The sequence below is a fragment of the Triticum dicoccoides genome, chromosome 5A (genome assembly GCF_002162155.2).
Source record: "Triticum dicoccoides isolate Atlit2015 ecotype Zavitan chromosome 5A, WEW_v2.0, whole genome shotgun sequence".
In the NCBI taxonomy this organism is placed as follows: Eukaryota; Viridiplantae; Streptophyta; class Magnoliopsida; order Poales; family Poaceae; genus Triticum; species Triticum dicoccoides.
The window spans coordinates 548,034,344-548,048,096 of NC_041388.1; positions in this window are offsets into that span (position 1 = coordinate 548,034,344).

Genomic DNA, 13,753 nt, shown 5'->3' on the forward strand with positions numbered 1-13,753 from the left:
TATGGGGGTATTTATATAGGTGGGGGGGTTTCTTGGGGGAGGGGGCAAGCAATAGGAGGGGGGTTAGAGTCCTACTAGTACTCGGCCTAGGGGCGGCGCAAGGCAGGCGGCGGGGCTGGCGGCTGCGCCTGGCGCACGGGGCGGCTGGGCCGGCCGGCTGGGCCCTTGGCCCAGGCGGGCGCTGCGGTCTCCTTTTTTTTAAACGGTTACGCGCACAGAAAAACAAAAGAAAAGAAAACTAAATGAACTCCGAAAAAATCTAAAGTAAATTTTCCCCGAGTCCTAAAAATGAGTCGAACAAAATGTACTTTTCTTTGGGCCTAAAATGCAATTTTTGAAAACGCGCATTTTTCCCTATCCAAATAAAAAGCAAACAAAACTCCGGCAAAACCAAAATTTGATTTATTCATTAGATCTTCATTTTTCCTAACTTTGGGAAAGTCATATTATTCCCTCTCTCATTTTTTTTTTGATATTGGAAAAATAATTGAAGATGAAATAAATAAATCAAATGATCCTCTTTTCAAATTTGAGAAAACTCTCAAATATGAAAATAACGAAATCTCCAACTCTCTCCGAAGGTCCTTGAGTTGCGTGAAATTTCTAGGGTCGACCAAAATGCAAGAAAATATGCTATGCATGATGATCTAGTGTATAACATTCCAAATTGCAAATTTGGGATGTTACAATATCTTCTTTACATTTTGGCATACAGTTTATTAGGCTCTATCATCATAATCATGGCCCACAAGAAAAAAGCAGAATTAGAACCCCAGGCCAGTCATGATGTTTTTGTCTATGGAGGTGTTGTGTATTTGATCAGATTTCCTTACTTGCTTCAGGCATAAGAATAAGCTTATAAGAATAGAATATTGATACTCTGCGAGCTATGAGTACAATGCTCTATCTTCGCGAGTCACCTTTCTTGTATGAATGAGTATCTTGTTTTGACTAGCTGGATAGTAAAAGCATTGTACTAGTTGAATTTATGTTATCATTCTAAATAACTTGTCTTTTTTGAGTGGTCTCTTTATAATATATTGGCTCCAGTTTTCTGATTCTTCTTTGCTGATTCATGTAACAGGGTGACTGAGGTTGCATGTTGTTCATGAGAGGATCAGGTGCCTAGTTTGTAATGCTATCAAAGGAGCTCCATCGTGAAGAATATATCATAGTTGGTAGAGTAGGGGCTCCATCATGTAGAGGTTGTAAATTATAGTATTAGTTACTACAGTTTGTAGTTGGTAGTGCCCTGTGTGTTGGTAGTGCAGGAGGGCCATTGTATTGTGTGTTATTTGTAGAGTAGGAGCTCCAGATTCAGCCATGGTATTATGTGTTATTTGTAGAGTAGGAGCTCCATCCCGAATCTGGTTGTTATTTGAAGTATTATTATATGTGTTTTCTATTTGTGCCAATTTAAATATTGCTTATTTATTTACTGCCAAATTGAAATATGAAGAATATGACCCTGATAGCCAGGACCCACTTACTAGAAGCTAACAACTTGGACCCACTTACCACAATTTTAAAACTGGGATAAAAAGGCCACGACCCAACAATAAAAAGGCTGCAATATTGGGCTTGTCCCATAAACACAACCAAAAATTGACAGAAAAAACACAAATAGGCTGAATTGTTGGGCTAGGCCCATGTAGAAAATCGAATTGGACCGGGCTAAATCTTGTGCCACATCTGATTGCCACGCTGGATGCCTACGTGGCCTAGGGAGGTTGCTAGTGACCAAAACGCCATAGTAGACGTATTTTGGTCATAAACGTCTACGACCATTCCAAAAGAAAGGTCGCTATAGTCAGTTTACGATCGCCAGCTTTTGACCTTATGTTTTTGGTCACAAAAAGGTCACAAATTGAAAACAGTGACCATTCAGTGAACAATAGTGCTGGTCACAAGTTGACATATTTCTTGTAGTGTAGCTTGGCTAGTTCCTCTCCCATGGCTTGTCTTTTAGGCTCAGAGAAACATCGAAGAGCCTGCTTGACTGGCTTGAATCCTTTTAGGATATTTAGGCTGTGTTCGGCCAGCCTGCGTGGGATTCCTGGCATGTCTGAAGGGTGCCAGGCAAAAATGTCCCAGTTCTCGCGTAGGAACTCTCGCAGTGCAGCGTCGACATCAGGGTTTAATTGTGCCCCAATGGAAGCTGTTTTTGTAGGGTCCGTTGGATGGACTTGGAATTTGACTATTTCGTCTGCCGGCTTAAAGGAGGTGGACTTGGATATTTTATCGAGTATCACATTGTCCCTGTTCACCGTGGAGCGCAGCGCAGTTAGTTCTACGGCCGCTAGGGCCTCGGATAGTGCCTCAAGGGCCAATGCAACTGTCTTATTTTCGGCGCGGAGTGCTATGTCTGGATCACTAACAAGAGTGATGATTCCGTTGGGCCCGGGCATTTTGAGCTTCATGTACCTGTAATGGGGTATGGCTTGGAAGATTGTAAACGCCTCCCGCCCTAATAGAGCATGGTATCCGCTGCTGAACAGGGCCACTTGGAATGTAATTTCTTTGGACCTGTAATTATCCGGCGTGCCGAATACCACCTCTAATGTGATTTTTCCAGCACAGCATGCTTCCCGACTGGGGATGATTCCTCTAAAGGTTGTGCTGCTTTGCTCAATGCGGCTCCAGTCTATTTCCATCTTTTGAAGAGTTTCCTCATAGATGAGGTTTAATCCGCTGCCGCCGTCCATGAGTACCTTAGTGAGTCGAAAGCCGTCCACGATTGGACTAAGGACCAGTGCGGCTGGTGCTCGGGCTGTTCGGAATTTGCATTCATCACTGGCGGTGAAGGTAATAGCCGTGTCACTCCAAGGATTTATTTCTTCTATGTGGCAGATTTCGGCTATGCTGCGGAGTGTTCGCTTGCGTCTATTATTTGATGCGAAGGTCTCAAAGACCGTTAACACCGCATTGTTGTCCACGGGATGGTGCTCTGTGGTTTTTGGGAGGAGTAGATCCTCACCACTTTTGGCCACCTGCCGGAGTATCCAACATGCTCTAAGGCTGTGCGTTGGTATTGCATCCGCTGTACTATGAATTTTGCAGGGTCCGTTGAGCCATCCCTCCAGTACGGTTCCTTGCCCCATAGAGGGCTTTTGCTTTTTGGTAGTTAACCCAGGTGAATTGTGATAATGCACCCTTTTATTTCGGACTGGGTTTGTATTCAGGGCCGGATTATCCCAAAATTTTATTTCAGTTTTCCAGGCGCTTTCCATCGCACAGTACTTTCGTACTATGCACACCAAGTCGGCAAAGCGTGTAATTTCGCAACGACTTATGGCGTTGAGGCTTCCTTTGTTCGTGCAATTATTGCAGAAGAATGAAATTTGCGTCTTCCTCGCGTCTGTCCTTTATCCTGTTCATGACCAGGAGGAATCTGGCCCAGTAATGATGTACTATTTCTTCGGGCTCTTGCCTAATTTGGGATAGATCGTGTATGTTTGGGTGGGTGGGTGGAATTGAATCCAAATCCTTACCCAATCTGAGACTTAGGGACCAAGGAGTTTCCGAACTCGAAGGTTTGGAGTCTTGGATGTTTTACTATGAATCTAGCCCGCTGCCTGGTTCTAGATTCAGGCCTTGAGTGACGTCCTCCCCTCTGCGGGTATCCGGCTTGGAGGGATCGGGAATCTGGACATAGCTAGTCCTTAAGATAGATGAAGCGTTGCCGCATTGTTCCTCCACCACTGCAACGTGATGGGTGACCTGGGGAGAGTTGATCTCTCTCAGAACGGGTTTAAGCCCAATCTAATCATAGTCTGTAGCGATTCCCAGGGTGGCGATGCAATCCAAGAGCTTGTTCAGGGAAGAGAGCTCCATTGGATCTAACTGCTCGACGAGTTCCGAGTTGACGTGAAGATTGCTTTCGATGACCCGAGAAGTCATCGTCGGTGCAGCGGCCGAACAGGCGGTCAAAAGAAAACCACCTAGTCAGAGAGTTTGGCCGATAGCCAAAGCTCCCTCAGCGATAGTGTTGTCTTTGAAGACGGGATGAGACATCCTTCCTGGTAGCGACGGCACAGCGGAACTCTCAATGAAAGCACCAATGTCGGTGTCAAAACCGGCGGATCTCGGGTAGGGGGTCCCGAACTGTGCGTCTAGGCCGGATGGTAATAGGAGGTAGGGGACATGATGTTTTACCCAGGTTCGGGCCCTCTTGATGGAGGTAAAACCCTACGTCCTCCTTGATTAATATTGATGATATGGGTAGTACAAGAGTAGATCTACCACGAGATCAGAGAGGGTAAACCCTAGAAGCTAGCCTATGGTATGATTGTATGTTGTGATTGTTGTCCTACGGACTAAAACCCTTCGGTTTATATAGACACCGGAGAGGGTTAGGGTTACACAAGGTCGGTTACAAAGGAGGAGATATCCATATACGTATTGCCTAGCTTGCCTTCCATGCCAAGTAGAGTCCCATCCGGACACGAGACGAAGTCTTTAATCTTGTATCTTCATAGTCTAACAGTCCGGCCAATGGAGATAGTCCGGCTTTCCGGAGACCCCCTAATCCATGACTCCCTCAATAGAGGTCGAGTATGCATCTCTCTGTTCCTTCCCGTCCTTTTTGGTTCGCAAGGTGTGTGGACATTTATGCTGAGCTATTTCAGAAGAAAGAGAACAGGCCGACGCCCCGACCCCGACAAGCCAAGGTTGCCGAGGGCTGCAGATCTAAGGATACGATCACGACAAGCCAAGGTTGCCGGGGGTTGCGACATCAAATAAGTTTTTTCTCCACTCTGTGCCTCCGTATGAAACTTGAACGAATGAGACTTCGCTCGCTCTCGTACCTTCTTGCTCCCTCGGTCATGTATCCGAAAACTTACTTCGGGCCAGAACTTGGTTGTAGCGTGATGGGAAGGGGACGAGCGAAGGGCCTAATCCTACTCGGCCCCTACCTCCACCAAGGGCGTGAGTGTAACCGAGCTATAGAGCGGAAAGACGGCAAGGCCTGTTGCCGGTGTACAGTGTTCTTAAGATAACGAGGACTCGTTCTTGCTGTGGCCCTCGCCCAAGCGCAAACAAAGCCCGCAAACACCCTTCTCCTCATTAATATGTTGCTAACAAATACAATTCATACGGAAGGCCCGCCAACACCCTTGTCCTCATTAATACATGAGCAAGGGGGTTGCGAGATTTAAATCTTATAAAGGCCCATAGGCTTAAAAACTAAAAAGAGATCATAAGATGCCCGTAATCCCTTTCTTTTCCATCTCCTCAGGAAACGGAACAAGATGGCGGACAGACAAAAGGAATGCCTAGGGAAGGTACGAGCAGCAGAAGATGCCAAGAGAACATGTCGGGGATCGTCCGGAAGAAGGCCGGTGATGACGGTGTCGGAGGAAGAGCCAAAAGACGAGGCAGCGGCCCGGCAATACGCGACGAAGGTGTCGATGCCATCGTACTCCAACTTGATGGCCCGACACCTGCCTTGTTCGTCTTCCCCATCCATCCAACGCCAGCCGCCCAAGGCGACGACCCCGAGAAGTTCAAGGAGCTGGCGATTCAGATGATGGTGCACTACTAGGAAAAGGCCTATTAGTGGCGCACCTGTTTTGGCCATTAATGGCGCACTACAGGTGCACCACTATCATCACACCATTAGTAACTAATACTAATGGCACACCCCTGGTGCGCCATTAGTATACCAGAAAGTAGTGGCACACCAGGCAGTGTGCCATTAGTATGTCCCGTGGTGCGCCATTAGTATGCCTCCCAGGGGGCCATATTTACCTTGTGCTCTGGGTTACTAATGGCGCACTACTAGGCAGTTCGCCACTAGTGTGTTTATTGCAGTGCACCACTAAAGTGCTGTGTGGTGCGCCACTAGTATGAATATTAGGAATTTTTTTCTTTTCTGATATTTGCACAGGTTACAAAATATATTACTGGACAGAATATAGACAGCACCACACAACAACAACAGATTTATCGAATACAATAGAAGATTAGTCTCCCAATACAATTCATCATATTAGTCTCCGAATTCAAAAGACTGAACAAAGTTAGAACATTACAAGTCTCGAGACCGCGAGTAGCGAGTTTGTCTTCACATTATAAGTCGATATCAATCATCTAAACTACCATCACGTTGAAGAGAGCTGCGGTCATCACGATTAGCATCATCGCGATGAAACTGGTCTTCATCTGGTTCCTCCTCTGCTCGCTCCTCTCTCCCGCTAGATAGCGCGCGTATCTAGCTTCCGCCTCCGCCCTAGTGGTGTACCCTTTGTAACTGTTACTGCTGAAACGGTGAACCTATCTCCGACACTCCTCCCAGTCGTCGTAGACTCTGGGAACCTTACCCTTGTACACGACATACGACGGCATCTCTATGCACTAGCCAAACAAAACGTTAGCAGCAATTCAGAGACAATACATAAGCAATATATAAGTATGCAACAAAATGATCGAAAGAGAAAAGTGAGACATTAATAGCACGATTCATGGTCCTACTAATAAATAGCATTGGTTACATATAAGTTGAGCGACTATCCAAACCAAAGAGACATACAAGTTCATTAAATTTTAATTACAACATGAGCTAATCGATATTTCAGAACTACACATAGCATCACTAATTTCGACTCCACTCACGGACCGGAGCGTGGATGAAGCCGCCGTCTGTCATGATGGTCATGAAATCGCAGGCGTTGTCAGCCTGCATTTGTAGCGTTATTTCCATCTCACTGTTGGACAGTTGATATCTTAGGTAGAACTGCCCCGTGGTATGAAGGACATCTTAATGGATGATTTCCGCAAACTCCGACTGGATGTGAAAGAATTCTTGTCTGATGTCCGTGTCCTGGATTGCCGACAAGCTTGCGGCCCAATCTTTGAGATTATTTGGTAGCGGAAGGTGATTATGGTCCCGTACGATCGCCTACATGTGATGGAGGGCGTAGTAGGCATCCTTCTGACCGCCAGGCGGCTGCTTGACGCAGGGGAACGTCGTTTTGTGGGCGAACACGTGCTTGCCGTACCTACGAATGGGCCTGCTGAAGGTGCCTCCAAATCTGGCGTAGCCGGGGAGAACATCATCAAGAACTTTCTTGATATTTGTGTAGTTTTCCTTCGACTGCCGGTCTGAGTCGAAATACGTGGCCATGGAATATTTCAGGCTTAAGAGGATGGGTGTGCAATGTGTGTCACTGCAGAAAACATGGAATGTTAGAAAAAAAAGAACGATCGAAATCTAAGAAATCATATGTTACAGGGCGGTGAGGGGATGACTTACTCGGGAAAGTAAGGCACGAGGAAGTTATCCTTATCTGGGTTCGCCAGAATGACACCTTCGAGGTATGAACTGGTGACTTGCCGTTCCCCAGCGCTGCCCAAGATCCTGGCACGCATGTAGAAGGGGTCGACTATCATGATGTCTGGGGTCTTGTCTCTAATGATCCGCATCTCCATACTCAGTGAAATAGCCGAACGAAGGTGTAGTGCAGCGGATGAAGGTTAAACATAGCGAAGATGTCATCAAACCGCAGGACGATCATACCCCCGATGGCGCTATCCACAAAGCCCTTGCCCTCTCGCACCTTGGCCACGAAAACCGGGTATGCCACATCATTCTCTCGAAGACGCCACTTCTCCAAAGAAAGAACACTGTCATGCAGACTCCGCATTGTACCAGTTGCAGCATTGAGCAAATTAGTCGGTAGCATCGGCCTACCCGCCACATGCACCCTCCCCGAGATATCCTTAGGTGAAGGCGGCGGCTGGAGGCGTCTTCTGAGAACTTAACGCCAGACGACGCCTGTTGCAACTGGGTTTCTCCGTGGTACTAGCTAGACCGTCTTTGCAGGGTTGGGTCTTGAGAAGGACGCCCCAAGAATTCATCACCGTACCCATGTTCATTGAAGTACTTATTGACGTTGGTAAATGTACCGTCGTTGTCGTCGTCGGCGTCGTCCGCATCCTGTGCCATATGCATGTCCGGATCCTATGCCATATCCATGTCCGGCATGTCCGGTAGCATTGCGGCGGTCTTTCCATGGCTTGGCGCTGGCACCACTGGCGGTGTTGTCTGTGGGGTGGTGTCCCCCGCCCCAAACGAATTTGGCTCTTCGGCCAAAGCATGGGCCAACTTATGCAGGCGCTGAGGGTCATCACATCATCTTCGTCGTCCCCATGGGGTCGATACAGAGGTAACATGTCGTCGAAGCCCGACAGCACCCGAACCAGTTGAACCCTATAAACGGTGGGTGGCATCTGATTACCGTGGAACACGCGGCTGCCCGGTCGAACGATTCTGCCCTTGGCGACATCGACCAACTCGTCGTTCACAAAGTGCAGGAGAGTGCACGGAACGTCGGCGGCGCCCTGCAAAAACATGTAGGGCTTAATTAGTTACCGTGATGGCATCGAGCTCAACTAATGTCGAGGCACCGCCAACAGCGGGCGTGCAAGTGACAGAGGGGCCACTTGCTGCCGAGGTGTCGGCCTGCGTATTCTTCCCACACCTGGGTGTATTAAGCTGCAATGCCGGCGCCGCCGCGGGAGACACCAATGCCGCCTCCGCCGGAGACACCAATGGCGCTGCTGGCGCGTTGCGCGAGGTGCTGCCCGTGAAGCTGGGAATCGTTGGCAGCCCGTGTTGGTCGCCCGCAATCCACGCCTACAGTCCAGAAACCAAGGTAGGCATAATGGCGGTGATCATCGCTCCCAGTTAGTCTCGCACTTTCTCTTAGACGATCTCCGGAATCCGCGCCACTTATGCCTTGAGTGGTTGAACCTCGCGCTCCTAGCTTTCCGAGCTGGTCTTTCTCTTCTTTCTCCCAGCGGTATAGTACTCCGACCATTTCATGGACAAGCCTTTGCCGGCCACACGACCATCTAACGTCGGCATACTGAGCTTATCCTTGTTTTTCATTACGTTCAACGCGGTATTTAAAGGGTTGTCGAAAGGGGAGCTCTGAGACGACCCCACGCTACTGCTTTCAGTGTCCTGCGGAAGGAACATGAACCATTTAGAAATTTGGCTTCATTAATTAGAATGCAACCATATGGAGCTAATTACGCGGGGGTGTATTCCTTACCAGAACACACTCAAGCGCCTTGGTCTTCGGATCCGTGGTAAGCTCCTTGGTTACCGGGTTAATCTTGTACCGGGCCCTGACATAGTTCCTGGTCTGCTTGTCACGGTATTTCTCGAAGAAGGGCGATAGGCCTTGCTCGGCACGCTCCACGTCCTCCTTGTTCCATATAGGTTCCGCCACTCTCTAACTGCCGGGACCGAGTTTGTGGACCCCTAAGTTCAAGTCCCGCATCTCTTTCCCCCACTGACTTGATTCCGCAGATGCGTTGCTCTCGCACTTGATCTTGAACTCTCGGTAGTCATCTTCATTGATCGAAGGATTTTTCTCCAGGATCTTCTCATAACTATCACCTTTTTCAATCATGCTCTTCACTTAGGCTCTCCAAGTAGCCAGGGTCGTGCTCATCTTTGTGAGGGTGGCACTGTTCACTTTATTCCCTGAGAGGCGTGTGTTTGTGAAGTCACCGGGGAACTTGTATTGTTCGTGCATCTTCATGAAGAGGAGGTTGCGCAAATTCTCTCGGTCACGATGCCTTAGGTTCTCGGTGTTGATCGAGACGGTGCTCCAGAGAATGCACCCGAGCTGTCCCGCGTACCCCTTGACTATTTTTGGGGGCGCCGTTGGATGCCCCTCGGAGGACACTTCAGTAAATTCCTCCTTGATGGTGCCGAGCATGTTCGGGCACCGGTCCTTCCGTTGCCTCTTCGGTTGGCTGCCATCTGTGTGTGCGCTGCCATCATCAGTGGTGGCATCCTCGGCGGCACCATCAGTTGTGTCATCCCCGATGCCACTTGGGGTTGTGTAGTCAGGATCGGTGTCGGGGGCGGCGTCCTCATAGCAGTGAGGTTCTTCCTCCATCTCCTGGGACAGCTCCCAGAATGCCTTGCGCGAGCCGCTGGCCTCATCGTTGTTGGCCATGTTTCGCTCTAAATAGGAAAAAAGTTTGGTCAAAAAGTTGGTTATTGTCAAGGAACAAGATATCAGCATTTAGGGTTTGTGAGGAATTATCATGGTCTCATCAGTTAGGTTTGTCGACACCGAGGCATCCTAAAAGCTAAGATTTTATCATTTAGGGTTTGTTGACGCCGAGGCACCCTAAAATCCTAAGCTTTCATCATTTAGGTTTTTATCGACACCGAGGCACCCTAAAAGCCAAGGTTTTATCATTTAGGGTTTGTCAACGCCGAGGCACCCTAAATGCTAAGTCAAGTTTTCATCATTTAGGGTTTATCGATGCCGAGGCACCCTAGGTTGACTGAAATATATGGGTACTCTAAATGACTGATCGCATTGGCAGCACCGCCTACTCGAGTGCCTAGGAAAAGAGCGCTGGTGCTTACGATCATGCTACCCCCTCATAGCTAGAGAAACAGAGAAGGCAATTTGCAGGTTAAATTATCCCAAACAGAGTATTATATCGTGCGCTTAGTACTAGCTCACGGAGCATGTGGTGCGCCATTACTAGTTAAAACTAGTAATGGCGCATTGTGCCCTGGTGCACCATTAATAAATTTGGAAAAATAAAAAAAACTAAATTTGCTAGTAATGCTGCACCGTGTGTCTGGTGTGCCATTAGTAATGAGGACACTAATAGCAGTGGCGCTCCAAATACATGGTGCGCCATTAATGTCCATATTAGCTATAGTCCTTTTCCTAGTAGTGGTGCTGCCAGCGTCGCCCAGGACCGGTGTGCCCGACGCCTAGTCGGACCCGTCATCCTCCCGCCCACTACCCTCGCCGTCGTTGTCGCTGTCCTCCTCATCACTCTCGCCCCAAGAGGAGCTTTTGCCATCAGTCGAGCTCTCTGGACAGCACCCTAGCCTGTGTCCCGAGCGCCCGAAAACCTTGATGGAGAACAAATTGCTCTCCGCTAGCTTGAAGCAGAGGGTGTGCCCATCCATTGAGCAATGCGCATGTCCAAAGGTTTTCCAGCCCCGGCGAAGGAGCATCACTTGAGGGGCGGGGAACCCTGTGTTCACCCACATGTCACCATGGCAACACCCCTTCATGTGAAGCCTCAGCCGCGGTGGCTGGTCGATCTATAGCACCCTCACGAATGCCCAGGGAAGACGAAGGCGGCGGCGCAGCGGCCCATGCAACTGCAGGATAAACTCGAGCGCCAAGTCCCCGACATGGCCACTCGACGAAGTAGGAGGAGTTGGCAGATGAGATGGCGACGGAGACGGAGACGACACAGGCATCCCCCTTCAACGGGCGCCTTTGCCTCAACCGCCTCGCTGATGGTGGCCCCGTCCAGCGGCCCCGCCTCGAGCGTGGCCGTCACCCTGGGCATCTGGCTCTTCCTTGACCACCGCAGCCCTCTGGCAGGAGGAGGACCTGGTCGCCTCTATAGAAGATCGGCCGCGGCCACGCCCCCTCGCCATGATCGTATGTGGGGATAGAGACGAAGGGGAGACGCAGGGAGATGCTCTTCGTCCTACCCCTGATTTTCCTTTTTATAGTTGGGGAGGGGAGGCCAAAGACTAGCTCTACGCCCCTAAAGAGCCCGCTCGAATCCGGCTCATTAAAGTGGCATCAAGCGAGGCCAACGACCGCCCTCCCCGCCCAATCGAAGTCACGTGAGTATCGACCCCCGCACGTCTTCCCATATTCCACACCTACCCTGCGCCATGCATGCAGCGTACGTGGCGTAAGGAGCAGGCATAGTGAGAAACATGGAATGACGTTTCCAAGGCGAAGAGAGTAAATGAGTGGTGGCTCCGCCGTTTGAAGAGAACACGCAAGCTGCCTCTTTACTGTTCACCACGGATGACGCAAGCATGACGTGGTAATTCCACGCACGACCCCCATGTCACGCATTCGACGCGGGTCATGGGGAAGTGCGACGGGTGAGAAAGTTACATCAGTAGAACTTGGCCCCGCATGCCCGCGCACTGTTTTGGGCCTAGCCCAACAATGCGCCGCACTTATGTATGGCCCAGGCCCCGGGGCTCCTGTCGGTGCACAAAAGTAGGGGCTCTCTTTTATACCCCTTTACTTATGCACGGATAGTTAGAGCCGCGCCTGCGGCCATACCTAGCGGGGTAGAGGAAGTAGAAGCACAAAACTACCAGAACAACGCCAAGACCAGAGACACAACGAGCAAGAGGGCAAGGTGGACTCCCCTGGCAAGACCCTTGCCGGGGCGGCCTTCGCAGCCCCGGCAAGAGCCTTGCCGGGGAAACTTGCCCAACGCCAGCAGAGCGCGCCACCCTTGAGCCCAAGGGTTCCAACACCATCAACCACATTGGAACCAAGGATCAGGAGGCACCTCCATGGTGACATACAAATCTTTGCGAAGACAAAGAGCCCCCAAGACTAGACGATATCCAGAAGACAAGATAATCGCAAGCACCCTTGCCGAGGATGCCCCCGGGGCCCCGACAAGGCTCCTTGCCGAAAACACTCGCATGGCCCTAGCAAGACTCTTGCCGAGGGCGATCACAAGACCCCGGCAAGACCCTTACCGGGTATATACGCAGGACCGTGACAAAACCTTGCCGCCCCATCACCGCCCTAGCTCAGCGGCCAACCCACCAACTGAGGCTAGTACCCACATGGCAGTACGTGGATGCTAATCCAGCTAGTCAAGCACCTGCATGGTGGCATGCAGATCTTCGTGAAGACCCTACCACCACGCCATCTCAGCGACCTGCCAACTTACATGGTGCTGCATGCCTCGTTGGCATGGACGTGTTTTGGAGCGTGGCGGGACAGCGACGGATGGGACGACCCTCGTTGCCATCCCCAATAAAGCAATGGGACACCTAATGAGCACATTTAATGCGCCTTGTCTCGTAATGACAGGCGATAAGCTTGTACACTATTTACCTTTCCACCTCCTGTGTGCCACTGTGGCGACCCCATTTTGACTATAAAAGGAGGCCTGAGGCGTACTAGTGAGGGATTCGGATCTTTTGGACTACGCATGCACTGCAGATAGTTCAGAAGCTCAAGAACACTCAAACATACACCAAAGCAAGACTAGGGTACTCTGCATCCTTGCGGCCTATACCTGGGTAAACAATCTTTGTGCTGGCTACTAGACCCGCTCTTTGCAGAACCCCGCGCCCGCCAACCGTAGAAGGGATCCCAGTGATTCCATAGGTGTCATTTTCACCGGAGTACATGTGAAACTGCTGCAAACGAGGTGATTACCTAGGAATAATGCTAGTACGTATTGTTTTGCATGTTCATCCAATGTCAGTGATACAAGAGTTCAAACTAATCAAACTAAATTCATTCATACACAGTCAGATTTCATATAGACATGTCGGATCTCATTACATTTCATACATTCTTCAACTAAAAAGGGGTGCGCTAGAGGTATAATTAATTAACCGAAGCTACCCACCCGTGTGCTGAGCCGAACAGAAGCTTCTTCGCTAGCGGCCTGAGCTTCAGTGACTTAACTGCAGGTGCAGTTGCGTCACCAACATGTGGGCCAGATGCCTGTTGGGCCCACATGTCAGTGACCCAACTGCACCTGCAGTTAAGTAACTAAAGCAGTGTCCTTCTCCCACACAGCTCTCCGTCTCCACGTCACCGCCAAGAAGCTAATCGACCGTCAATGGTCAACCCGCCTAGCTTGGCTTCAATCGGAGAGTAGCAGCGGTGGTCTTACTTGGACCCGAGCGGCGGCGACCTACCGTGTTCTACTCTTCCTTGTTTTCAGTGTGGCGCGACCTCATTAG